Here is a 27,778-nt window from a genome sequence, read left to right on the forward strand (position 1 = left end):
TGAGTGTCATACCAGCTCAGACCTCAAACACACCGTAGAACGTGGCATTCAGTAGAATACCAGTCAACGGCATGAACAAAACCCTGAGAGAATATGTAACACAACCCATGTGTCCACAGAAAAAAAATAGGACCCTGCATGCTATGTCATGAACAACGGTAGCAACCACCAGATAGAGAAGACACACCACCAGGGTGTAACCAAAAAGCAATAACTGTGTAGACCGTACGCACTGGGACGGGCGCCCAGCATCCTCTACGGACCAAGAGAAAAGGATTTACCGGTAGGTACCAAAATCCTATTTTCTCATACGTCCCAGAGGATGCTGGGGATTCCAAAAGGACCATGGGGTTTATACCAAAGCTCCAAAACGGGCGGGAGAGTGCAGACGACTCTGCAGCACCGAATGAGCAAACATAAGGTCCTCAACAATCCGGGTATCAAACTTGTAAAGCATGGCAAAAACTTTTGACCCAGACCAAGAATCCGCTCGGCAAAGTTGAACCGCCGAGACTCCTCGGGCATTCGCCCAAGAAAATCCCATCTTCCCAAAAGAAGGAACCTCCACCGACTTTGGTGACGGCAAAGCAGCCGTAGAACAAACATGCCAGACCGCATCACAGATTCAGCATGTAACAAACTGCATAACGCAGTCTCCCAAAGTAAGCTGGGAACATACCACATAAACAGGGTCTCTGTTACTCCAAACTAAGCCAAATAGATGACTTGCATACTCAAAACCCTGGCTAGAGCAAGGGGGTTTGAACCAGCTAATGCCTAAGTAACCCCCTGCATCAACAAAAGCCTGATTTCTGCGAAACCCCTCTTGGTAGAATTATCAACCGAGTACTCAATTCCTCTCTATCCACCTGAAAGATCAAACAAGGCTCTTGTGGGACAAGACCACCACGTCCGACACCCGCCTTGCGGACGTCGAAGTCAAAAACCTGACCACTTTCCAAACGAGAATTTCCACAAAGAAACTTAATATAGTCTTGCCTTCACATCGGCTTGTAACGTATGGATAAGCAGGACCTAGCTGAAAGTCCTCCATAGGAGCCTTCCTGGATACACACCGAGACACATAATTACTCCAACAACGGTTGTAACGCTGTGCCGTGAGTTCTTTCCAAGCCGGAAGAATTGAAGAAACGACTTCACTGGGAACACCCATTCAGCTTAGGATACGACCTTCAACCGCCCCACCATTAGACGCAGCCGCGGTAAGTCCTGATACACGCCCTGATCCTGTTGTAACATTACGTCACGTAAAGGAAGAGGGCAGTAATTTTTTATGAGTAAACCATGAAAACTGGATAGCCAACCCTCTCTGGTTAGACCGGAGTTCAGAGGATCATCGATCATCTTACGCTTACCACTGCCAGAAAAGTGAAAGCGGAGAGGCCACCTCGACCGACTAAAAACAGTGTCACAAGGATGTCCGCTGCTATATCCTGAGTGTCTCTTAACCTGGAACCCTCTCCTCGAGGTCTCACGTTGAGGCGAAACGCCAACATGTCCAATTGCGACACTCCACAAAGACTTGGCACGTCTGGGAAAGCTTCTCAATAATGACAGTATTTTTCCCGGCTGAATATCATGTCGCAAAGGAAATCTATGTCTCCGTCGTTTACCTCCGGAATGAAGACTGCTAACATAGCGTTTACCAGACTTCCCCCTCAACTGCAAACAGCGCATCTTCTGCCATTTTCGTGGTTTTTTTTTTGTTCCGCCCTAGCGGCTTACTTACGCCATTTCTGACAAGGCTTCTGGCAGAATTAACACGGCAGAGCATGAAGAACACGTTCGTCTAAAATAGCTCTTAATTCCAAAACTTACAGCAGACAAGTTTCCCAACCTGACCTCATCCTCTGGAAATACGTCCCTTGCAAAGGACTGCTCCCCAGCTTCGGAGATCTATATGCACGGACACCAAGATCTAAACCTTTATCCCTCTAGAAGGAAAAAAATCGAGCAGACACCACAGGAGCGATGTCCTGGCCGTTTTGATTATATTCCGGTGGATGCGCAGGTGAGACCCGGACCACATTTCCAACTGGTCCCATGAAAATCACTCTGGTATTAGACCTGCTCTCCGAAAAAAAACCTCTCATGCCGCATCCATCTGTCTTCTTAATGGAACCTATTGATGAGGTGTCACCTCAAAGTCGATCCAACTCTGGACCCTCAGACCTCTTTCCACAGGAAAACACCAAACCTTAACCGGTCAGTATCCACTCTGAAAACCACTTCTGACATCTGCGTCGTTGGGAAAAACAGGCCCATTTCTGCGCCGAAGAACCGTCAAATAAACAAGGATATGCACCTTTTTACAGGGACAACCAGACAATGTCCTGAACGTGACGCACCTCTGTAAGGCGTTGCGTGTTACCTCCCCTTCCATAGGGGAGAGGCAAAATCTATTAGAAAAAACAGTAAGGGGAAACAACCGTAACTCAGAACGTTCCCCTTTGGCTTCTATAAATAACTCACATGTCGTAGTCTATTCCTAGACTAACTGAAAATTAGTGGACAAGTGGTCACCGAAGTGGGGACCAGCCAGATAGACTCAGCGACAAGTGGTGTATATAGTGGGAAACAGAAACTACATCCACTTTTGCGAACCTAACCAGGTTGCAGAACACTTACCTTTTCACCTTCCACTGTCTACACAGAAAAGGAAAAAGAACGGTCTCGAACCGGTTAAACGACTGCATCCCACAAAAGAATGCGTCATCCACGGTTGTGAAGGAGGTTAACTCTCGAATTCAGCCTCATCAGCGGATACCGCCGAGATTAACTGAAGAGAGGCCACACCAAACAGCTGTATACCTCCCACCAGCATCTCCCGGAGACCTCCTCCGCATTTTTCCGGTCACACCACCTACTGTCACGTGGCAGCCTGCAGTAATGTTATAAGGAAAAATAAACATAGGCAAGCCCTACCCACTCTGGGCAGGATAATTCTATCGGAAGCTTACCCGACTACCACACTCCCTCAAGTGCATACATTGCAAATAAGGTCAAAGTATAGAAATAAAATATCACTTAGCTGCCTGTGTATGATCCCTTGCGACCGGGCTCTGCGTCGACCAGGAGTTGACTGTCATAGATTTCTCTCCGCGTTGTGAAGAGATTAATATTCAGACTCCTTGAGAGCATCGAAACCAACTCGTCCCGGCCAATCTAGAGCTTAATCAACCGACAGTTATCCCCACAGGCGCCTTTGACAAAGCCCTCACACCTGTCGACACACGTCGACTAACCAATAGTGAGTAAATAAAACAGGGAAACAGTGTATTTATGTATTACAACAAGGATTCTGCGTCCATTATCAATCCTAATGCTGTATGACACCCATACAGCATTAAAACACTCTGTGCCCCCCTTCCTTCTTAGTATACAGCAAGTCCCGGTGGGGAACTTTGGAAAATGGCGCTGACCCCTCTGTGAGGTCTAAGTTCCGCCCCTTCCCGGCGCGCTTAAGCCCGCTCGACAAAAATAAATATATATATATATATATAAATATAAATAAAACCCTATATTGAGCCGGGGGAACCTATACACAGGGAGATTACACCTCTGGGAGGGCAACAGAGTCCAAACATTGCGTTCCCCACTGTTTGTTCTTGGCGGGGACAGCAGGGAAAAATGGCACTGACTCAGTGTGTGAGGCTAAGCTCCGCCCCTCTCGGCCGAGTACTAAATATAGGGTAACGACACATATATATATATATATATATATATATATACATATATACACACACACACACACATACATATATATACACACACACACACATATATATACACACACACATATACATACACACACACACACACATATATATATATATATATATATACACACACATACATACACACACACACATACATATATACACACACACACACTCAGCACCATGCTGCTCAGGACCCCCCCTGCGCGCCCTGCACCCCAGACAACGTTCGGGAAGCGGGAGTTCCGGCGCATCGCGCACCCGCCACTCTCATGGTGGGTCCCCGTGTGCGGCGCCCGGGAGCTCTAACTATCTATGCTGCCCCGGGCGCCACCACCTCCCGGCGCCCTGTACCCATGGTGGCCGACGGGGACCACGGCCTAACGCGCCTGCGGGGGTCTGTATACGGAGCCCCCGGCAGTGCGAGGAAGAACTTTTAAAACTGACTCGCTGCTCAGGGCGCTCCGCCCCGCGCGCCCTACACCCGTATAAGCGGTGTCGGGGAAATAATTCAAGTATACTGGCGGGGGATGAACCACGGTGCCTCGGCACCTAAATGCTTTTTTTTTTTGCCAGTTGTTCACATTAAGCAGACCAGTAACATGCGCCCAGGGCGCTCCCCCCCCCAGCGCCCTGCACCCTGTGAGTGCCGTTGGTGTGTGGGAGCATGAAGAGCAGCACTACCACTGTACCTCCGTTACTGAAGTCTTCTGCCGTCTGAAGTCTTCTTTTCTTCCAATACTCACCCGGCTTCTTTCTTCTGGCTTCTGTGAGGGGGGTGACGGCACGGCTCTGGGAACAAGCAGCTAGGCGCACCAAGTGATCGAACCCTCTGGAGCTAATGGTGTCCAGTAGCCGAGAAGCAGAGCCTTGAAACTCACAGAAGTAGGTCCTGCTTCTCTCCCCTCACTCCCACGCTGCAGGGAGCCTGTAGCCAGCAGGTCTCCCTGAAAATAAAAAACCTAACATAAAGTCTTTCAGAGAAACTCAGTAGAGCTCCCATAGTGTGTGACCCATCACTCCTGGGCACAAAGTCTAACTGAGGTCTGGAGGAGGGGCATAGAGGGAGGAGCCAGTTCACACCCAGTTTAAGTCTTTACAGTGTGCCCAAGCTCCTGCGGATGCGTCTATACCCCATGGTCCTTTTGGAATCCCCAGCATCCTCTAGGACGTATGAGAAATAGAGGTACATTAATGAAAAGCGTGAGTAACAGTCATCAGCCTGCTTGTGAAGGTCTCTAGAGTGCAGGCCTCTTGGACTGTGCAAGGCAGTGAGTTCCATGGTCAAGGCTGCAAAGCTAAAGTTCAACCCTTAAATGAATGACAGGAGATTCTTGGTACTGTCGGTAACAGTCCTTCATCTGTAGAAGCAAGCAAGCAGGGCAGTAAGGAGGCAGGAGCTGCTTCTAGTACCTTGGACCATGTAATGTTGGGCTGGGAAGGTCAGTTAGCCAATTATGAAATAGATTTGTCATCTTACAGGCAGCCGGTGAAGGGAGTAGAGAATGGGTGTTATGTGGCAGGAACGGGTTAGGTAACAGCTTGGCTGCTGCATTCTGTACTAGCTGCAAGCTCTGTAATTCTTTTGCTGGGTGACCCAGGTAGATGGCATTGCAGTAGTCTATGAACTTCTGAGGGAATCAAGAGCTTGATTCTGGCTATGGTCCACAGATGGAAGAATGAGGATTTGTATGTGGCAGATACCTGATGTATGTGTCAGCCACATACCAGGACAACACAAAGATTCAGCACATGTTCAGTATTTTCAATTCTGAGCACCAAAGCGTAAATCCAGATGGTTGGTAAAGCTGTAGTCTTGTCCTTTGTTGGTGAGCTTCTATTATGTTTCACAAAGACTGAGTCACAGCCAACTGGGATCATCCACCCCTGGCGCTCAGCTAGACAACCATTTAGGATTGGTATTAGGTTCTCAGTACATGGAGCAAAAAGCAGGTAATCAGCATAGCAGTGGCAGACCAGGCCATGACGTCTGATTATATCACCCAGTGGTAGCATGTATATTTTATAAAGCATAAGAGATCGGATTCACCCTTGAGGAACATTGGACGGCAGTGATAATTATACTCCAGAAGATGTAAATGGTTCCGTATTTGGGTAATGTCTAATATGTTCAACAAGAGCGGATTTATTTCTCTCACAGCATGAAAATGGCTTCTCACCTGTGTGACTTCTCTGATGTGGAACAAGAGCTGATTTCTGTGTAAAACATTTCCCACTCAGAACAGGAAAACGGCTTCACACCTGTGTGACTTCTCTGATGTGGAACAAGAGCTGATTTCTGTGTAAAACATTTCCCACACTCAGAACAGGAAAACGGCTTCTCACCTGTGTGACTTCTCTGATGTGTAACAAGAGCTGATTTCTGTGTAAAACATTTCCCACACTCAGAACAGGAAAACGGCTTCTCACCTGTATGACTTCTCTGATGTGTAACAAGATGTGATTTCCATGCAAAACATTTCCCACACTCAGAACAGGAAAACGGCTTCTCACCTGTGTGACTTCTCTGATGTTTAACAAGAACTGATTTAAATGCGAAACATTTCCCACACTCAGAACATGAAAATGGCTTCTCACCTGTGTGACTTCTCTGATGTGTAACAAGATCTGATTTCCATGCAAAACATTTCCCACACTCAGAACAGGAAAACGGCTTCTCACCTGTGTGACTTCTCTGATGTTTAACAAGAACTGATTTAAATGCGAAACATTTCCCACACTCAGAACATGAAAATGGCTTCTCACCTGTGTGACTTCTCTGATGTGTAACAAGATCTGATTTCCATGCAAAACATTTCCCACACTCAGAACAGGAAAACGGCTTCTCACCTGTGTGACTTCTCTGATGTGTAACAAGAGCTGATTTCTGTGTAAAACATTTCCCACACTCAGAACAGGAAAACGGCTTCTCACCTGTGTGACTTCTCTGATGTTTAACAAGAACTGATTTCCATGCAAAACATTTCCCACACTCAGAACAGGAACACGGCGTCTCACCTGTGTGACTTCTCTGATGTGTAACAAGAGATGATTTCTGTGTAAAACATTTCCCACACTCAGAACAGGAATACGGCCTCTCACCTGAGTGACTTCTCTGATGTGTAACAAGAGCTGATTTCTTTGTAAAACATTTCCCACACTCAGAACATATCAGTGGCCTCTCACCTGCCTTAGCTGGATGATGGGTAATAAGCTTTGTGTTCTGTGTAAAACATTTGGCATCTATAGAACAGGGAAACACTGTATCTAATCTCAGAGCTGTAACAAATGCTCCAATATCAGAGTGATCAGGAGAACATTTCCCAGGATCAGAGGGATCAGCTGATAGAGCTGGATGTATAATTGGGGTAATGGGGTTATCTCCTGGAGAATCCTGTCTACTGTCATTATCTTTTATGTCACAATCCGGGGATAACATTAGATGTCCTTCTGAAATATTCCTGCTTGTGTGTCCACCTGCTGGAAATAAAATACATTATGGAAAATAAGATTTTACTCACCGGTAAATCTATTTCTCCTAGTCCGTAGTGGATGCTGGGAACTCCGTAAGGACCATGGGGAATAGCGGCTCCGCAGGAGACTGGGCACAACTAAAAGAAAGCTTTAGGACTAACTGGTGTACACTGGCTCCTCCCCCTATGACCCTCCTCCAGACCTCAGTTAGGATACTGTGCCCGGAAGAGCTGACACAATAAGGAAGGATTTTTGAATCCCGGTTAAGACTCATACCAGCCACACCAATCACACCGTACAACTCGTGATTTTAAACCCAGTTAACAGTATGATAACAATGGAGCCTCTGAACAGATGGCTCTCAACAATAACCCGTTTTAGTTAACAGTAACTATGTTCAAGTAATGCAGACAATCCGCACTTGGGATGGGTGCCCAGCATCCACTACGGACTACGAGAAATAGATTTACCGGTGAGTAAAATCTTATTTTCTCTGACATCCTAGTGGATGCTGGGAACTCCGTAAGGACCATGGGGATTATACCAAAGCTCCCAAACGGGGGGGAGAGTGCGGGTGACTCTGCAGCACCGAATGAGCGAACTCCAGGTCCTCGTCAGCCAGGGTGTCAAACTTGTAAAACTTTGCAAAAGTATTTGACCCTGACCAAGTCGCGGCTCGGCAAAGTTGTAAAGCCGAGACCCCTCGGGCGGCCGCCCAAGATGAGCCCACCTTCCTCGTGGAATGGGCTTTCACTGATTTAGGATGCGGCAGTCCTGCCGCAGAATGCGCAAGCTGAATTGTGCTACAAATCCAGTGAGCAATGGTCTGCTTTGAAGCAGGAGCACCCAGCTTGTTGGGTGCATACAGGATAAACAGCGAGTCAATTTTCCTGACTCCAGCCGTCCTGTAAACATAAATTCTCAGGGCCCTGACCACGTCCAGTAACTTGGCATCCTCCAAGTCCCTAGTAGCCACAGGCACCACAATAGGTTGGTTCAAGTGAAAAGCTGATACCACCTTCAGGAGAAAATGAGGACGAGTCCTCAACTCTGCCCTATCCGTATGGAAAATCAGATAAGGGCTTTTACAAGATAAAGCCGCCAATTCTGACACACGCCTGGCCGAAGCCAGGGCCAACAGCATGACCACTTTCCACATGAGATATTTCAAATCCACGGTTTTAAGTGGCTCGAACCAATGTGATTTCAAGAACCCCAAAACCACATTGAGAATCCAAGGTGCCACTGGAGGCACAAAAGGGGGCTGAATATGCAGCACGCACTTCACAAATGTCTGAACTTCAGGCAGTGAAGCCAATTCTTTTTGGAAGAAAATTGACAGAGACGAAATCTGTACCTTAATGGATCCTAATTTTAGGCCCATATTCACTCCTGCTTGCAGGAAATGCAGAAAACGACCCAGTTGAAACTCCTCCGTTGGGGCCTTTTTGGCCTCACACCAAGCAACATATTTTCGCCAAATGCGGTGATAATGTTTTGCCGTGACATCCTTCCTGGCTTTGATCAGGGTAGGGATGACTTCCTCCGGAATACCCTTTTCCTTCAGGATCCGGTGTTCAACCGCCATGCCGTCAAACGCAGCCGCGGTAAGTCTTGGAATAGACAGGGCCCCTGCTGGAGCAGGTCCCATCTTAGCGGTAGAGGCCATGGGTCCTCTGTGAGCATCTCTTGAAGTTCCGGGTACCAAGCTCTTCTTGGCCAATCTGGAACCACGAGCATCGTTCTTACTCCGCTCCTTCGCACAATTCTCAGTACCTTTGGAATGAGAGGCAGAGGAGGGAACACATAAACCGACTGGTACACCCACGGTGTCACTAGAGCGTCCACAGCTATCGCCTGAGGGTCCCTTGACCTGGCGCAATACCTTTCTAGTTTTTTGTTGAGGCGGGACGCCATCATGTCCACCTTTGGTCGTTCCCAACGGTTTACAATCATTTGGAAAACTTCCGGATGAAGTCCCCATTCTCCCGGGTGGAGGTCGTGTCTGCTGAGGAAGTCTGCTTCCCAGTTGTCTACTCCCGGGATGAACACTGCTGTCAGTGCTGACACGTGATTTTCCACCCAACGGAGAATCTTTGTGGCTTCTGCCATCGCGCTCCTGCTTCTTGTGCCGCCCTGTCTGTTTACATGGGCGACCGCCGTGATGTTGTCTGATTGTATCAGTACCGGCTGGTTTTGAAGCAGAAGTCTTGCCTGGCTTAGGGCGTTGTAGATGGCCCTTAGTTCCAGGATATTTATGTGAAGTGAAATTTCCTGGTTTGACCACAGTCCCTGGAAATTTCGTCCCTGTGTGACTGCCCCCCAGCCTCGAAGGCTGGCATCCGTAGTTACCAGGACCCAGTCCTGTATCCCGAATCTGCGGCCCTCTAGAAGATGAGCACTCTGCAGCCACCACAGTAGCGACACCCTGGTCCTTGGTGACAGGGTTATCCGCCGATGCATCTGAAGATGCGATCCGGACCACTTGTCCAACAGGTCCCACTGGAAGGTTCTTACGTGGAATCTGCCGAATGGAATTGCTTCGTACGAAGCTACCATCTTTCCCAGGACTTTCGTGCATTGATGCACTGACACCTGTCCTGGCTTTAGAAGGTTTCATACTAGAGATGACAACCTCTTTCTTTTTCCTCTGGAAGAAACACTTTTTTCTGGTCTGTATCCAGAATCATTTCCAGGAACAGAAGACGTGTCATGGGGACCAGCTGTGACTTTGGGATGTTGAGAATCCAACCATGCTGTTGTAGCACTTCCCCACCAGCAACTGCTCCCTGGACCTCGCCTTTATCAGGAGATCGTCCAAGTACGGGATAATTGAAACCCCTTTCTTTCGAAGGAGAATCATCATTTCGGCCATTACCTTGGTAAAGACCCTCGGTGCCGGGATAACCCAAACGGCAGCGTCTGGAACTGGTAGTGACAGTCCTGTACCACAAACCTGAGGTACTCCTGGTGAGGAGGGTAAATGGGGACATGCAGGTAAGCATCCTTGATGTCCAGAGATACCATGTAATCCCCCTCCTCCAGGCTGGAGATAACCGCTCTGAGCGATTCCATCTTGAACTTGAACTTTTTGATATACTTGTTCAAGGATTTTAAATGGGTCTCACCGAACCGTCCGGTTTCGGTACCACAAACATTGTGGAATAATAACCCTTTCCTTGTTGAAGGAGAGGTACCCTGTTTATCACTTGCTGGGAATACAGCTTGTGAATTGCCTGTAACACCGCCTCTCTGTCAGAGAGTGTTGTTGGTAAGGCAGATTTTAGGAAACGGCGTGGGGGAGGCGTCTCGAATTCCAGCATGTACCCCTGAGATACTACCTGAAGGATCCAGGGATCCACCTGTGAGCGAGCCCACTGTGTGCTGAAATTCCTGAGACGTGCCCCCACCGTACCTAGATCCGCCTGTGAAGCCCCATCGTCATGCTGTGGACTTGGCGGAAGCGGGGGAGGACTCCTGGTCCTGGGAACTGGCTGTATGCTGCAGCTTTTTTCCCTTACCTCTGCCTTTTGGCAGAAAAGAGGCGCCTCTTGCTCGCTTGCCCTTATGGGGCCGAAAGGACTGTGCTTGATAATACGGTGCTTTCTTTTGCTGCGAGGTAACCTGGGGCAGAAAAGTTGATTTTCCAGCTGTTGCCGTGGAAACGAGGTCTGACAGACCTTCCCCAAACAACTCCACCCCTTTATAAGGCAAAATCTCCATGTGCCTTTATGAATCGGCATCCCCTGACCACTGCCGAGTCCATAATCCAGTCTAGCGGAAATGGACATTGCACTTACTTTTGATGCCAGTCGGCAAATATCCCTCTGTGCATCACGCATGTATAAGAGAGCATCTTTTATATGCTCTAAAGTCAGTAAAATATTGTCCCTATCCAGGGTCTCAATATTCTCTGTCAGGGAATCCGACCACGCAACCGCAGCACTACACATCCATGCTGAGGCTATAGCTGGTCGTAGTATAACACCAGTGTGTGTGTATATAGACTTTAGGATAGTCTCCTGCTTTCTGTCAGCAGGCTCTTTAAGGGCGGCCGTATCCGGAGACGGTAGTGCCACCTTCTTTGACAAACGTGTGAGCGCTTTATCAACCCTAGGGGGTGTTTCCCAACGTGACCTATCCTCTGGCGGGAAAGGGTACGCTGCCAATAGCCATTTAGAAATTACTAATTTCTTATCGGGGGAAGTCCATGCTTCTTCACAAACTTCATTTAATTCCTCAGATGCAGGAAAAAATAAGAATTTACTTACCGATAATTCTATTTCTCGTAGTCCGTAGTGGATGCTGGGAACTCCCTAAGGACCATGGGGAATAGCGGCTCAGCAGGAGACTGGGCACAAAGTAAAAGCTTTAGGACTAGCTGGTGTGCACTGGCTCCTCCCCCTATGACCCTCCTCCAAGCCTCAGTTAGGATACTGTGCCCGGACGAGCGTACACAATAAGGAAGGATTTTGAATCCCGGGTAAGACTCATACCAGCCACACCAATCACACCGTACAACCTGTGATCTGAACCCAGTTAACAGCATGATAACAGAGGAGCCTCTGAAAAGATGGCTCACAACAATAATAACCCGATTTTTGTAACAATAATTATGTACCAGTATTGCAGACAATCCGCACTTGGGATGGGCGCCCAGCATCCACTACGGACTACGAGAAATAGAATTATCGGTAAGTAAATTCTTATTTTCTCTGACGTCCTAGTGGATGCTGGGAACTCCGTAAGGACCATGGGGATTATACCAAAGCTCCCAAACGGGCGGGAGAGTGCGGATGACTCTGCAGCACCGAATGAGAGAACTCCAGGTCCTCCTCAGCCAGGGTATCAAATTTGTAGAATTTAGCAAACGTGTTTGCCCCTGACCAAGTAGCTGCTCGGCAAAGTTGTAAAGCCGAGACCCCTCGGGCAGCCGCCCAAGATGAGCCCACTTTCCTTGTGGAATGGGCTTTTACAGATTTTGGCTGTGGCAGGCCTGCCACAGAATGTGCAAGCTGAATTGTACTACAAATCCAACGAGCAATAGTCTGCTTAGAAGCAGGAGCACCCAGCTTGTTGGATGCATACAGGATAAACAGCGAGTCAGATTTTCTGACTCCAGCCGTCATGGAAACATATATTCTCAGGGCCCTGACTACGTCCAGCAACTTGGAGTCCTCCAAGTCCCTAGTAGCCGCAGGCACCACAATAGGCTGGTTCAAGTGAAATGCTGAAACCACCTTAGGGAGAAATTGAGGACGAGTCCTCAATTCTGCCCTGTCCGTATGGTAAATTAGGTAAGGGCTTTTATAGGATAAAGCCGCCAATTCTGAAACACGCCTGGCTGAAGCCAGGGCTAACAGCATTACCACTTTCCATGTGAGGTATTTTAAGTCCACAGTGGTGAGTGGTTCAAACCAATGTGATTTTAGGAATCCCAAAACTACATTGAGATCCCAAGGTGCCACTGGAGGCACAAAAGGAGGCTGTATATGCAGTACCCCTTTGACAAACGTCTGAACTTAAGGAACTGAAGCTAGTTCTTTCTGGAAGAAAATCGACAGGGCCGAAATTTGAACCTTAATGGACCCTAATTTTAGGCCCATAGACAGTCCTGTTTGCAGGAAATGCAGGAAACGACCCAGTTGAAATTCCTCTGTAGGGGCCTTCCTGGCCTCACACCACGCAACATATTTACGCCAAATACGGTGATAATGTTGCACGGTTACATCCTTCCTGGCTTTGATCAGGGTAGGGATGACTTCATCCGGAATGCCTTTTTCCTTCAGGATCCGGCGTTCAACAGCCATGCCGTCAAACGCAGCCGCGGTAAGTCTTGGAACAGACAGGGTTCCTGCTGGAGCAGGTCCCTTCTTAGAGGTAGAGGCCACGGGTCCTCCGTGAGCATCTCTTGAAGTTCCGGGTACCAAGTCCTTCTTGGCCAATCCGGAGCCACGAGTATAGTTCTTACTCCTCTCCTTCTTATGATTTTCAGTACCTTGGGTATGAGAGGCAGAGGAGGGAACACATACACTGACTGGTACACCCACGGTGTTACCAGAGCGTCCACCGCTATTGCCTGAGGGTCCCTTGACCTGGCGCAATATCTGTCTATTTTTATGTTGAGGCGGGACGCCATCATGTCCACCTTTGGTTTTTCCCAACGGTTCACAATCATGTGGAAGACTTCTGGGTGAAGTCCCCACTCCCCCGGGTGGAGGTCGTGTCTGCTGAGGAAGTCTGCTTCCCAGTTGTCCACTCCGGAATGAACACTGCTGACAGTGCTATCACATGATTTTCCGCCCAGCGAAGAATCCTTGCAGCTTCTGCCATTGCCCTCCTGCTTCTTGTGCCGCCCTGTCTGTTTATGTGGGCGACTGCCGTGATGTTGTCCGATTGAATCAACACCGGCTGACCCTGAAGCAGAGGCCTTGCTTGACTTAGGGCATTGTAAATGGCCCTTCGTTCCAGGATATTTATGTGAAATGACGTTTCCATGCTTGACCACAAGCCCTGGAAATTTTTTCCCTGTGTGACTGCTCCCCAGCCTCTCAGGCTGGCATCCGTGGTCACCAGGACCCAGTCCTGAATGCCGAATCTGCGGCCCTCTAGAAGATGAGCACTCTGCAACCACCACAGGAGAGACACCCTTGTCCTTGGAGACAGGGTTATCCGCTGATGCATCTGAAGATGCGATCCGGACCATTTGTCCAGCAGATCCCACTGAAAAGTTCTTGCGTGGAATCTGCCGAATGGAATCGCTTCGTAAGAAGCCACCATTTTTCCCAGGACCCTTGTGCATTGATGCACTGACACTTGGCCTGGTTTTAGGAGGTTCCTGACTAGCTCCCTGGCTTTCTCCTCCGGGAGAAACACCTTTTTCTGGACTGTGTCCAGAATCATCCCTAGGAACAGCAGACGTGTCGTCGGAATCAGCTGCGAATTTGGAATATTTAGAATCCACCCGTGCTATCGTAGTACTACTTGAGATAGTGCTACTCCGACCTCTAACTGTTCCCTGGACCTTGCCCTTATCAGGAGATCGTCCAAGTAAGGGATAATTAAGACGCCTTTTCTTCGAAGAAGAATCATCATTTCGGCCATTACCTTGGTAAAGACCCGGGGCGCCGTGGACAATCCAAACGGCAGCGTCTGAAACTGATAGTGACAGTTCTGTACCACAAACCTGAGGTACCCTTGGTGAGAAGGGCAAATTGGGACATGGAGGTAAGCATCCTTGATGTCCAGAGACACCATATAGTCCCCTTCTTCCAGGTTCGCTATCACTGCTCTGAGTGACTCCATCTTGAATTTGAACCTTTGTATGTAAGTGTTCAAAGATTTCAGATTTAGAATAGGTCTCACCGAGCCTTCTGGCTTCGGTACCACAAACAGCGTGGAATAATACCCCTTTCCCTGTTGTAGAAGGGGTACCTTGATTATCACCTGCTGGGAATACAGCTTGTGAATGGCTTCCAATACCGCCTCCCTGTCGGAGGGAGACGTTGGTAAAGCAGACTTCAGGAACCGGCGAGGGGGAGACGTCTCGAATTCCAATTTGTACCCCTGAGATACTACTTGCAGGATCCAGGGGTCCACTTGCGAGTGAGCCTACTGCGCACTGAATTTTTTGAGACGACCCCCCACCATACCTGAGTCCGCTTGTAAGGCCCCAGCGTCATGCTGAGGACTTGGCAGAAGCGGGGGAGGGCTTCTGTTCCTGGGAAGAGGCTGCCTGCTGCAGTCTTTTTCCCTTTCCTCTGCCCCGGGGCAGATATGAGTGGCCTTTTGCCCGCTTGCTCTTATGGGGACGAAAGGACTGAGGCTGAAAAGACGGAGTCTTTATCTGCTGAGAGGTGACCTGGGGGAAAATGTGGATTTCCCAGCCGTTGCCGTGGCCACCAGGTCCGATAGACCGACCCCAAATAACTCCTCCCCTTTATACGGCAATACTTCCATATGCCGTTTGGAATCCGCATCACCTGACCACTGTCGCGTCCATAACCCTCTTCTGGCAGAAATGGACAGCGCACTCACTCTTGATGCCAGGGTGCAAATATCCCTCTGTGCATCTCGCATATATAGAAATGCATCCTTTAAATGCTCTATAGTCAATAATATATTGTCCCTGTCCAGGGTATCAATATTTTCAGTCAGGGAATCTGACCAAGCCACCCCAGCACTGCACATCCAGGCTGAGGCGATTGCTGGTCGCAGTATAATACCAGTATGTGTGTATATACTTTTTAGGATATTTTCCAGCTTCCTATCAGCTGGTTCCTTGAGGGTGGCCGTATCAGGAGACGGTAACGCCACTTGTTTTGATAAGCGTGTGAGCGCCTTATCTACCCTAGGGGGTGTTTCCCAACGTGCCCTAACCTCTGGCGGGAAAGGGTATAATGCCAATAATTTTTCAGAAATTAGCAGTTTTTTATCAGGGGAAACCCACGCTTCATCACCCACCTCATTTAATTCATCTGATTCAGGAAAAACTACGGGTAGTTTTTTCACACCCCACATAATACCCTTTTTTGTGGTACTTGTAGTATCAGAAATGTTCAAAACCTCCTTCATTGCCATGATCATGTAACGTGTGGCCCTACTGGAAAATACGTTTGTTTCCTCACCGTCGACACTGGAGTCAGTGTCCGTATCGACCTGAGGTAACGGGCGCTTCAGAGCCCCTGACGGTGTTTGAGACGCCTGTACAGGTATTAACTGATTTGCCGGCTGTCTCATGTCGTCAACAGTCTTTTGTAAAGTGCGGACACTATCACGTAATTCTTTCCATAAGACCATCCAGTCAGGTGTCGACTCCCTAGGGGGTGACATCACTAACACAGGCAATTGCTCCGCCTCCACACCATTTTCCTCCTCATACATGTCGACACAACGTACCGACACACAGCACACACACACAGGGAATGCTCTGATAGAGGACAGGACCCCACTAGCCCTTTGGGGAGACAGAGGGAGAGTTTGCCAGCACACACCAGAGCGCTATATATATATATATATATATATATATAGGGATAACCGTATATAAGTGTTTTTCCCTAATATAGCTGCTGTATATATTTATATGCCAATTTAGTGCCCCCCCTCTCTTGTTTTACCCTGTTTCTGTAGTGCAGGACTGCAGGGGAGAGTCAGGGAGCCTTCCTCCAACGGAGCTGTGAGGAAAAAATGGCGCCAGTGTGCTGAGAAGATAGGCTCCGCCCCCTTCTCGGCGGCCTTTCTCCCGCTTTATTATGGAAAAATTGGCAGGGGTTAAATGCATCCATATAGCCCAGGAGCTATATGTTTTTATTGCGTCTCAGGGCGCCCCCACCCAGCGCCCTGCACCCTCAGTGACCGGAGTGTGAAGTGTGCTGAGAGCAATGGCGCACAGCTGCGGTGCTGTGCGCTACCTTATTGAAGACAGGAACGTCTTCTGCCGCCGATTTTCCGGACCTCTTCAGTCTTCTGGCTCTGTAAGGGGGCCGGCGGCGCGACTCTGGGACTTATCCATGGCTGGGCCTGTGATCGTCCCTCTGGAGCTAATGTCCAGTAGCCTAAGAAGCCCAATCCACTCTGCACGCAGGTGAGTTCGCTTCTTCTCCCCTTAGTCCCTCGGTGCAGTGAGCCTGTTGCCAGCAGGACTCACTGAAAATAAAAAACCTAACTTAAACTTTTACTCTAAGCAGCTCAGGAGAGCCACCTAGTGTGCACCCTTCTCGTTCGGGCACAAAAATCTAACAGAGGCTTGGAGGAGGGTCATAGGGGGAGGAGCCAGTGCACACCAGCTAGTCCTAAAGCTTTTACTTTGTGCCCAGTCTCCTGCGGAGCCGCTATTCCCCATGGTCCTTACGGAGTTCCCAGTATCCACTAGGACGTCAGAGAAACTACTGGTAGTTTTTTCTCACCAAACATAATACCCTTTTTTGTGGTACCTGGGGTAATATCAGTAATGTGTAATACATTTTTCATTGCCTCAATCATGTAACGTGTCGCCCTATTGGAAGTTACAGCCGTCTCCTCATCGTCGACACTGGAGTCGGTATCCGTGTCGACGTCTGTGTCTGCCATCTGAGGTAACGGGCGTTTTACAGCCCCTGATGGCCTTTGAGACGCCTGGACAGGCACAAGCTGAGTTGCCGGCTGTCCCATGTCGTCAAGCCTTTTATGTAAGGAGTTGACACTTTCCCGTAATTCCTTCCATAAATCCATCCACACAGGTGTCGACCCCGCAGGGGGTGACATCACATTTACCGGCATTTGCTCTGCCTCCACATAATTTTCCTCCTCATACATGTCGACACAGCCGTACCGACACACAGCACACACACAGGGAATGCTCTAAAAGAGGATAGGACGCCACAAAGCCCTTTGGAGAGACAGAGGGAGAGTATGCCAGCACACACCAGAGCACTATATACACTGGGGTGACACCTATACAGAGTGTTTTCCCCTATAGCTGCATAGAATAACTATAATGCGCCTAATAAGTGCCCCCCTCTCTTTTTTACCCTTTTCTGTAGTGCAGGACTGCAGGGGAGAGCCAAGGAGCCTTCCTTCCAGCGGAGCTGTGAGGGAAAATGGTGCCGGTATGCTGAGGGAGATAGCTCCGCCCCTTTTTCGGCGGACTTTAGGAAATCTGGCAGGGGTTAATTTACACCTATATAGCCCCTGGGGCTATATATGGTGTATATTTGCCAGCCAATGTGTTATTTATTGCTGCTCAGGGCGCCCCCTCCCAGCGCCCTGCACCCATCAGTGACCGGAGTGTGAGGTGTGCATGAGGAGCAATGGCGCACAGCTGCAGTGCTGTGCACTACCTTGGTGAAGACTGATGTCTTCTGCCGCCGATTTTCTGGAACCTCTTCTTGCTTCTGGCTCTGTAAGGGGGACGGCGGCGCGGCTCCGGGAATGGACATCGAGGTCGGGTCCTGCGTTCAATCCCTCTGGAGCTAATGGTGTCCAGTAGCCTAAGAAGCCCAAGCTGGCTGCAAGCAGGCAGGTTTGCTTCTTCTCCCCTTAGTCCCTCGTAGCAGTGAGTCTGTTGTCAGCAGATCTCACTGAAAATAAAAAACCTAAACTATACTTTCTTTTCTAGGAGGCTCAGGAGAGCCCCTAGTGTGCATCCAGCTCGGCCGGGCACAAAGATCTAACTGTGGTCTGGAGGAGGGTCATAGGGGGAGGAGCCAGTGCACACCAGTTAGTCCAAAAGCTTTCTTTTAGTTGTGCCCAGTCTCCTGCGGAGCCCGCTATTCCCCATGGTCCTTACGGAGTTCCCAGCATCCACTAGGACGTCAGAGAAATATAAAATGAGTAGACAAGACCCAGGGTGTTACAGGATACAATATATAATTCTATAACTGACATGTTTTACCTGAAATCATTGCTTTTATGTGTATTAAAAAAAAAAAAAAGATAGGATGCATAGACTGGAGCTTGATCAACACTGAACGCTCATGTGTGATTACTAGAGGCGACATGGATGCTCATGGGGGATTACTAGAGGTGACATGGACGCTCATGTGGGATTACTAGAGGTGACATGGACGCTCATGTGGGATTACTAGAGGCGACATGGATGCTCATGTGGGATTACTAGAGGTGACATGGACGCTCATGTGGGATTACTAGAGGTGACATGGATGCTCATGTGGGATTACTAGAGGTGACATGGACGCTCATGTGGGATTACTAGAGGTGACATGGACGCTCATGTGGGATTCCTAGAGGTGACATGGACGCTCATGGGGGATTACTAGAAGTGACATGGACGCTCATGGGGGATTACTAGAGGTGACACTGATGCTCATGTGGGATTACTAGAGGTGACATGGACGCTCATGTGGGATTACTAGAGGCGACATGGATGCTCATGTGGGATTACTAGAGGTGACATGGACGCTCATGTGGGATTACTAGAGGTGACATGGACGCTCATGTGGGATTACTAGAGGTGACATGGACGCTCATGGGGGATTACTAGAGGTGACATGGACGCTCATGGGGGATTACTAGAGGTGACATGGACGCTCATGGGGGATTACTGGAGGTGACATGGACGCTCATGGGGGATTACTGGAGGTGACACTGATGCTCGTGGGATTACTAGAGGTGACAAGGACGCTCGTGTGGGATTAGTAGAGGTGAGACAGATGCTCATGTGGGATTACTGGAGGAGACATGGACGCTCATGTGGGATTACTGGAGGAGACATGGACGCTCATGTGGGATTACTAGAGGTGACATGGACGCTCGTGTGGGATTACTAGAGGTGACATGGATGCTCGTGTGGGATTACTGGAGGAGACATGGACGCTCATGTGGGATTACTAGAGGTGACATGGATGCTCGTGTGGGATTACTGGAGGAGACATGGACGCTCATGTGGGATTACTAGAGGTGACATGGATGCTCGTGTGGGATTACTGGAGGAGACATGGACGCTCATGTGGGATTACTAGAGGTGACATGGACGCTCATGTGGGATTACTAGAGGTGACATGGACGCTCATGTGGGATTACTAGAGGTGACATGGACGCTCATGTGGGATTACTAGAGGTGACATGGACGCTCATGTGGGATTACTAGAGGTGACATGGACCCTCATGTGGGATCACTAGAGGTGACATGGACCCTCATGTGGGATCACTAGAGGTGACATGAACGCTCATGTGGGATTACTAGAGGTGACATGGACGCTCATGTGGGATTACTAGAGGTGACATGGACGCTCATGTGGGATTACTAGAGGTGACATGGACGCTCATGTGGGATTACTAGAGGTGACATGGACGCTCGTGTGGGATTACTGGAGGAGACATGGACGCTCGTGTGGGATTACTAGAGGTGACATGGATGCTCGTGTGGGATTACTAGAGGTGACATGGATGCTCATGTGGGATTACTAGAGGTGACATGGACGCTCATGTGGGATTACTAGAGGTGACATGGATGCTCGTGTGGGATTACTAGAGGTGACATGGATGCTCATGTGGGATTACTAGAGGTGACATGGACGCTCGTGTGGGATTACTGGAGGAGACATGGACGCTCATGTGGGATTAGTAGAGGTGAGACAGATGCTCATGTGGGATTACTAGAGGTGACACGGACCCTCATGTGGGATTACTGGAGGAGACATGGACGCTCATGTGGGATTACTAGAGGTGACATGGACGCTCATGTGGGATTACTAGAGGTGACATGGACGCTCATGTGGGATTACTGGAGGAGACATGGACGCTCGTGTGGGATTACTAGAGGTGGCATGGACGCTCATGTGGGATTACTAGAGGTGACATGGTTGTAATAATAAAACACCAAAGAAGAGAAAATGCTGTCCTGCTTGCGCACTAATAATAGGATTTTAATACCTACCGGTAAATCCTTTTCTCTGAGTCCGTAGAGGATGCTGGGGTCATCAATAGAACCATGGGGTATAGACAGGATCCGAAGGAGAAATGGGCACTTTATAAGACTTTAATAAGGGCGTGAACTGGCTCCTCCCTCTATGCCCCTCCTCCAGACCTCAGTTATAGGAAGAGGGAGACGGACATTAGGTTGGTTTATATGAAAAGAAGAAACCACCTTCGGCAGAAACTGTTGACGAGTTCTCAACTCTGCTCTATCTTCATGGAAGATCAAATAAGGGCTCTTGTGAGACTAGGCCGCCAATTCGGACACCCGCCGTGCAGATGCCAAGGCCAATAAAATGACCACTTTCCAAGTGAGGAATTTCAAATCCACCTTTTGAAAAAGGTTCAAACCAGTGAGATTGAAGGAACTGTAACATCACGTTAAGGTCCCAAGGTGCCACAGGAGGCACAAAAGGTGGTTGGATGTGTAACACCCCCTTTACAAACGTTTGCACCTCAGGAAGTGAGGCCAATTGTTTCTGAAAGAAAACTGACAATGCAGAAATTTGTACTTTAATGGATCCTAATTTAAGGCCCGCATCCACTCCAGCTTGTAAAAAGTGGAGAATACGTCCAAGTTAAAAAATTTCCGCAGGAGCCTTCTTGGACTCGCACCAGGAAATATATTTCCTCCAAATGTGGTGATCGTGTTTTTTCCGTAACATCCTTTCTAGCCTGAATAAGAGTGGGAATGACTTCACTGGGAATACCCTTCTGGGCTAGAATCTGGCGTTCAACCGCCATGCCGTCAAACGTAGCCGCGATAAATCTTGATACTGACACGGCCCCTGCTGTAACAGGTCCTCTCGTAGGAGGAAGCAGCCAGGGATTTCCTATGCGTAAATCCTGAAGATCAGGATACCAAGCCCTCCTTGGCCAATCTGGAACAATGAGCATCGTTGGAACCTTTCTTCTTCTTATAATTTTTAACACTCTCGGAATGAGAGGAAGTGGAGGGAACACATACCGACTGAAACACCCACGGTGTCACCAGAGCGCCCACCGCTATGGCTTGAGGGTACCTTGACCTGGCGCAATCATTTTGGAGTTTCTTGTTGAGACGAGACGCCATCATGTCTACTTGGGGAGTACCCCAGCGACTTGTCACTTCTGTGAAGACTCCTGGATGGAGATCGTGTCTGCTGAGGAAGTCTGCTTCCCAGTTGTCCACTCCTGGAATGAAGATAGCTGACAGAGCGCTTAGATGTTTCTCCGCCCAGCGGAGAATCCTTGTGGCTTCTGCCATTGCTGCTCTGCTTTTTGTTCCGCCCTGGCTGTTGATGTAAGCTACTGCTGTTACATTCTCCGACTGGATGAGGACGGGTCAACTTTGAAAAAGGCGTTCAGTTTGTAGAAGGCCGTTGTAAATGGCCCTTAATTCCAGAACGTTTATGTGGAGACAAGTCTCCTGACTTGACCATCTTCCTTGCACCCCAACCCCGGGGACTTGCATCCGTGGTCACTAGAATCCAATCCTGAATACCGAACCTGCGTCCCTCGAGGAGGTGAGAACTGTGCAGCCACCACAGCAGTGATATTCTTGTCTTTGAGGACAGGACTATCGTCCGTTGCATGTGTAGGTGGGAACCGGACCACTTGTCCAACAGGTCCCACTGGAATACTCTGGCATGGAATCTGCCAAACTGAATGGCCTCGTAGGCCGCCACCATCTTTCCCAGCAAGCGAGTGCATTGATGGATCGACACTCTGGTTGGTTTTAAGATTTGTTCCAGAGCTTTTTCTTCCGGAAGAAAAACTCTCTGTAGTTCTGTGTCCAGATTCATCCCCAGAAACGACAGGTGGGTCGTAGGGATCAACTGAGATTTCAGCAGGTTGAGGAGCCAGCCATGTTGTTGCAACACCTTCAGGGACAGTGCAATGTTCTGTAACAACTTGTCCCTGCATCTGGCTTTCATCAGGAGATCGTCCAAGTATGGGATAATCATGACACCTTGCATGCGAAGAAAAATCATCATCTCCGCCATCACTTGGGTAAAAATCCTCGGAGCCGTGGACAGCCCAAATGGCAACGTCTGAAATTGGTAATGACAATCCTGAACCACAAAGCGCAGGAAGGCCTTATGAGGAGGATAAATGGGAACATGTAGGTAGGCATCCTTTATGTCTAAGGAGACCATAAAGTCCCCTTCCTCCAGACTGGAGATCACTGCTCTGAGAGACTCCATCTTGAATTTCTGCAGAAAGTAATTTAGGTTAAGGTTGAGGATCGGTCTGACCGAGCCGTCCGGCTTCGGAACCACGAATAAACTGGGATAAAAGCCTTGTCCCTGTTGCGCAGGGGGGACCGTGATAATGACCTGGTTCTGACACAATTTTTGTATTGCGTCGCACACTACCTCTCTGCCAGTCAGAGAAGCTGGCAAGGCTGATTTTAATAATCGGCGAGGGGGGAACGTCTTAAAATTTTAGTTTGTACCCTTGTGACACAATTTTTAAAATCCAAGGTTCCAGGCCCGAGCAAACCCAGACCTGGCTAAAGAGCTTGAGACGTGCCCCAACCGGCGAGGACTCCCGCAGGGAAACCCCAGCGTCATGCGGTGAACTTGGCAGAAGCTGGGGAGGACTTCTGTTCTTGGGAGGCAGAGAAGCCTGGGTTTCTTTTACCTCTTTCCCTGCCTCTAACAGCAAGGAAGGCAGAGTCTCTTCCTCTTCGGTATCTATTGGGCCGAAAGGACTGCATTTGATGAAGCGTTTTCTTATGTTTTGGGGGAACATAAGGTAAAAATTATGATTTTCCAGCAGTAGCTGTAGAGACTAGGTCTGTAACCGGTAGGTATTAAAATCCTATTTTTTCATACGTCCTAAAGGATGCTGGGGATGCTTCAAAACCATGGGGTTTATACCAATGCTCTAGAACGGGCGGGAGAGTGCAGATGACTCTGCAGCACCGACTGATCAAACATGAGGTCCTCCTCAGCCAGGGTATCAAACTTGTAAAACTTCACAAAGGTGTTTGAACCCGATCAAGTAGCAGCTCGCCAAAGTTGTAATGCCGAAACCCCTCGGGCAGCCGCCCAGAATGAGTCCACCTTTCTGGTAGAATGAGCTTTCACCGATTTCGGTAATGGTAACCCTGCCGTAGAATGAGCCTGCTGAATCGTATTACAGATCCAGCGTGCAATAGTCTGCTTGGAAGCAGGAGCCCCAATCTTGTTGTGAGCACACAGGACAAACAGAGCCTCTGTTTTCCTAATCTGCACGGTTCTGGCGACATAGATTTTCAAAGCTCTGACCACATTGAGACTTCGATTCCGCCAAGGCATCAACAGCCACTGGCACCACAATAGGCTGGTTTACGTGAAATGAGGAAACCACTTTTGGTAGAAATTGCTGATGAGTTCTCAACTCCGCTCTATCAGCATGGAAGATTAAATAGGGTCTTTTGTGAGACAAAGCCGCCAATTCAGAAACTCACCTTTATGACGCCAAGGCCAACAACATGACTACTTTCCAAGTAAGGAATTTTAACTCAACCTTACGTAAAGGTTCAAACCAAGGAGATTGCAGGAACTGCAACACCACATTAAGATCCCATGGTTCCACTGGGGGCCCAAATGGAGGTTGGATGTGCAGCACACCCGACGAAGGTCTGAACTTCCGGAAGGTAGGGCAATTCTTTCTGAAAGAAAATTGATAAGGCTGAAATTTGTTCCGCTCTGGCGGTTTACGTACGCCACTGCTGTTATGTTGTCTGATTGAATCAAGACGGGCAGACCGCGAAGATATTCCGCTTGCAGAATGCCGTTGTAAATGGCCCTTAATTCCAGAATGTTTATGTGCAGACAAGCTTCCTGGCTTGACCATTTTCCCTGAAAGTTTCACCCCTGTGTGACTGCTCCCCAGCCTCGGAGACTTGCATCTGTGGTTACCAGGATCCAATCCTGAATCCCGAACCTGCGTCCCTCCAGAAGGTGAGAACTGTGCAGCCACCACAGAAAGAAGATCCTGGTCCTGGAAGATAGGAGTATTTTCCGGTGCATGTCCAGGTGAGACCCGGACCACTTGTCCAGCAGGTCCCACTGAAGCACCCCTGGCATGGAACCTGCCATACAGAATGGCTTCGTAGGCCACCACCATCTTGCCCAGCAATCGAGTGCATGGAAGAACTGACACTTTTGCCGGTTTCAGAATCTGTTTTACCATGTTCTGTATTTCCAGAGCCTTTTCCACTGGAAGAAAAACTCTCCGTAATTCTGTATTCAGAATCATACCCAGGAACGACAGGCGTGTCGTCGGATCCAACTGCCGTCTTCTGCCATCACTAAAGTCTTCTGATCTTCCTTTACTCATCCGGCTTCTGTCTTCTGGCTCTGTGAGGGGGGTGACGGCGCGGCTCCGGGAACAAGCAGCTAGGCGCACCAAGTGATCTGAACCTCTGGAGCTAATGGTGTCCAGTAGCCTAAGAAGCAGAGCCCTTAAACGCACAGAAGTAGGTCCTGCTTCTCCCCCCTCACTCCCACGATGCAGAGAGCCTGTAGCCAGCAGGTCTCCCTGAAAATTATAAACCTAAATAAAGTATTTTTTCTGAGAAACCGTGGAGAGCTCCTAAGTGTATCCAGTCTCGCTGGGCACAGAATCTAACTGGAGTCTGGAGGAGGGGCATAGAGGGAGGAGCTAGTTCACACCCCTTTTAAAGTCTTAAAGTGCCCATGTCTCCTGCGGATCCCGTCTTTACCCCATGGTTCTCAAAGCGTCCCCAGCATCCTCTAGGACGTATGAGAAAACTCTCTACATGTGGTATTTGTCATGGATAGCCTTGTGTTAGAAACACCCAACTGAGAACAGGGCTGATGGCAGAGGAGGGTGTAGGATAAGAGATTGCTGTAGTGACTGAGCAATGAGAATATATGACTTCTGTAATAAGTGTTTATTACTCACCTGTGCTGATATCTGTAGGGATCTCCTCCTCATTACACTGCTGATCACCCCTCATATACGTCTCTTCTTCTCCCTCTATATCTTCTGCCTTCATATCAGTCACATATGTCTCTTCTTCTCCCTCTATATCTTCTGTCTTCATATCAGTCACATACGTCTCTTCTTCTCCCTCTATATCTTCTGCCTTTATATCAGTCACATACGTCTCTTCTTCTCCCTCTATATCTTCTGCCTTTATATCAGTCACATACGTCTCTTCTTCTCCTTCTGTATCTTCTGCCTTTATATCAGTCACATACGTCTCTTCTTCTCCCTCTATATCTTCTGCCTTTATATCAGTCACATACGTCTCTTCTTCTCCCTCTATATCTTCTGCCTTTATATCAGTCACATATGTCTCTTCTTCTCCCTCTATATCTTCTGCCTTTATATCAGTCACATACGTCTCTTCTTCTCCCTCTATATCTTCTGCCTTTATATCAGTCACATACGTCTCTTCTTCTCCCTCTATATCTTCTGCCTTTATATCAGTCACATACGTCCCTTCTTCTCCCTCTATATCTTCTGCCTTTATATCAGTCATATACGTCTCTTCTTCTCCCTCTATATCTTCTGCCTTCATATCAGTCACATACGTCTCTTCTTCTCCCTTTATATCTTCTGCCTTCATATCAGTCACATACGTCTCTTCTTCTACCTCTATATCTTCTGCCTTTATATCAGTCACATACGTCTCTTCTTCTCCCTCTATATCTTCTGCCTTTATATCAGTCACATACGTCTCTTCTTCTTCCTCTATATCTTCTGCCTTTATATCAGTCACATACGTCTCTTCTTCTCCCTCTATATCTTCTGCCTTTATATCAGTCACATACGTCTCTTCTTCTCCCTCTGTATCTTCTGCCTTTATATCAGTCACATACGTCCCTTCTTCTCCCTCTATATCTTCTGCCTTTATATCAGTCATATACGTCTCTTCTTCTCCCTCTATATCTTCTGCCTTCATATCAGTCACATACGTCTCTTCTTCTCCCTTTATATCTTCTGCCTTCATATCAGTCACATACGTCTCTTCTTCTACCTCTGTACCTTCTATTTTAATATCAGACAGACGTTGTGTCTAAAAAACAAACAAACACTCTAATGACATTTGCATACAGTCAGATTAAACTGAGGTGAAACAGTATAACATCAGTGTATAAGACACACATCTTCTCTACAGATCATATAGTGACAGTCACTTTAGTATATGGGTGAGACCCTAAATCCCACCTACCTGATCCTCCTGTGGGATCCTGTGATTCTCCTCTGTACAATCCTGGGAATACAGAGGACGGAGACATCTCTCTGGGGTATCTCTGTTACTGGGCCCATCTGTAGGAGACACACAGTGACTGAGTACAGTGTATATATGTGATTATCAGGTGATGTGTGTATATAGGGGGCCCCCATACCTGCTCTCCCCTGTACAATACATGACAGTCTCCTCTTACCCAGTGATGTGAGGGGCCGGTGATTCTCCATCATCACGTCCTTGTACAGACCCCTGTGTTCCTCTATATACTCCCCCTCCTGCATGGAGACATAGACAGTGACATCCTGACACCTTATAGGAACCTGACACACACAGTGATACAGTCATCACCCAGACACGTCCCCTGGTGTTACTGTATAATGCCCCATTCCCAGCAGTCACCTCTCCAGTCACCACCCAGACACGTCCCCTGGTGTTACTGTATAATGCACCATTCCCAGCAATCACCTCTCCAGTCATCACCCAGACACGTCCCCTGGTGTTACTGTATAATGTCCCATTCCCAGCAGTCACCTCTCCAGTCAGCAGCTGAATGATCTTGTTGGTGAGTTCCAGGATCTTCTGGTCAATGTGTCATGTGTCAGTGAGTGAGGTGGAGGCACCGAGATGAGGCTCTGGGTCTTTCTTCTTCCTGACACACGGGGATGGCTGCTCGGTGTCTCACACTCACCGGATATCTTCTTCACTACTGTGTAACCTTGCGAAAATAAGATTTTACTTACCGGTAAATCTATTTCTCGTAGTCCGTAGTGGATGCTGGGGACTCAGTGAGGACCATGGGGAATAGACGGGCTCCGCAGGAGACATGGGCACTTTAAGAAAGCTTTGGATTCTGAGTGTGCACTGGCTCCTCCCTCTATGTCCCTCCTCCAGACCTCAGTTAGAGAAACTGTGCCCGGAAGAGCTGATAGTACAAGGAAAGGATTTTGGAATCCAG

General features: G+C 48.5%; 1 protein-coding gene across 1 annotated transcript in view; it reads right to left on the reverse strand.

The window, feature by feature from the left end:
* The window catches only part of LOC134983707 (zinc finger protein OZF-like), a 314,293-nt gene extending 288,727 nt beyond the window's left edge, over window positions 1–25,566 (reverse strand). The window contains exon 1 of the mRNA XM_063949362.1: window positions 25,527–25,566. The gene's annotated coding sequence lies outside the window, so the exon portion shown is untranslated. The remainder of the gene's footprint in view (window positions 1–25,526) is intronic.
* Window positions 25,567–27,778: the final 2,212 nt, after the last annotated feature.

This window comes from Pseudophryne corroboree (assembly GCF_028390025.1).
Source record: "Pseudophryne corroboree isolate aPseCor3 chromosome 3 unlocalized genomic scaffold, aPseCor3.hap2 SUPER_3_unloc_21, whole genome shotgun sequence".
Classification (NCBI taxonomy): domain Eukaryota; kingdom Metazoa; phylum Chordata; class Amphibia; order Anura; family Myobatrachidae; genus Pseudophryne; species Pseudophryne corroboree.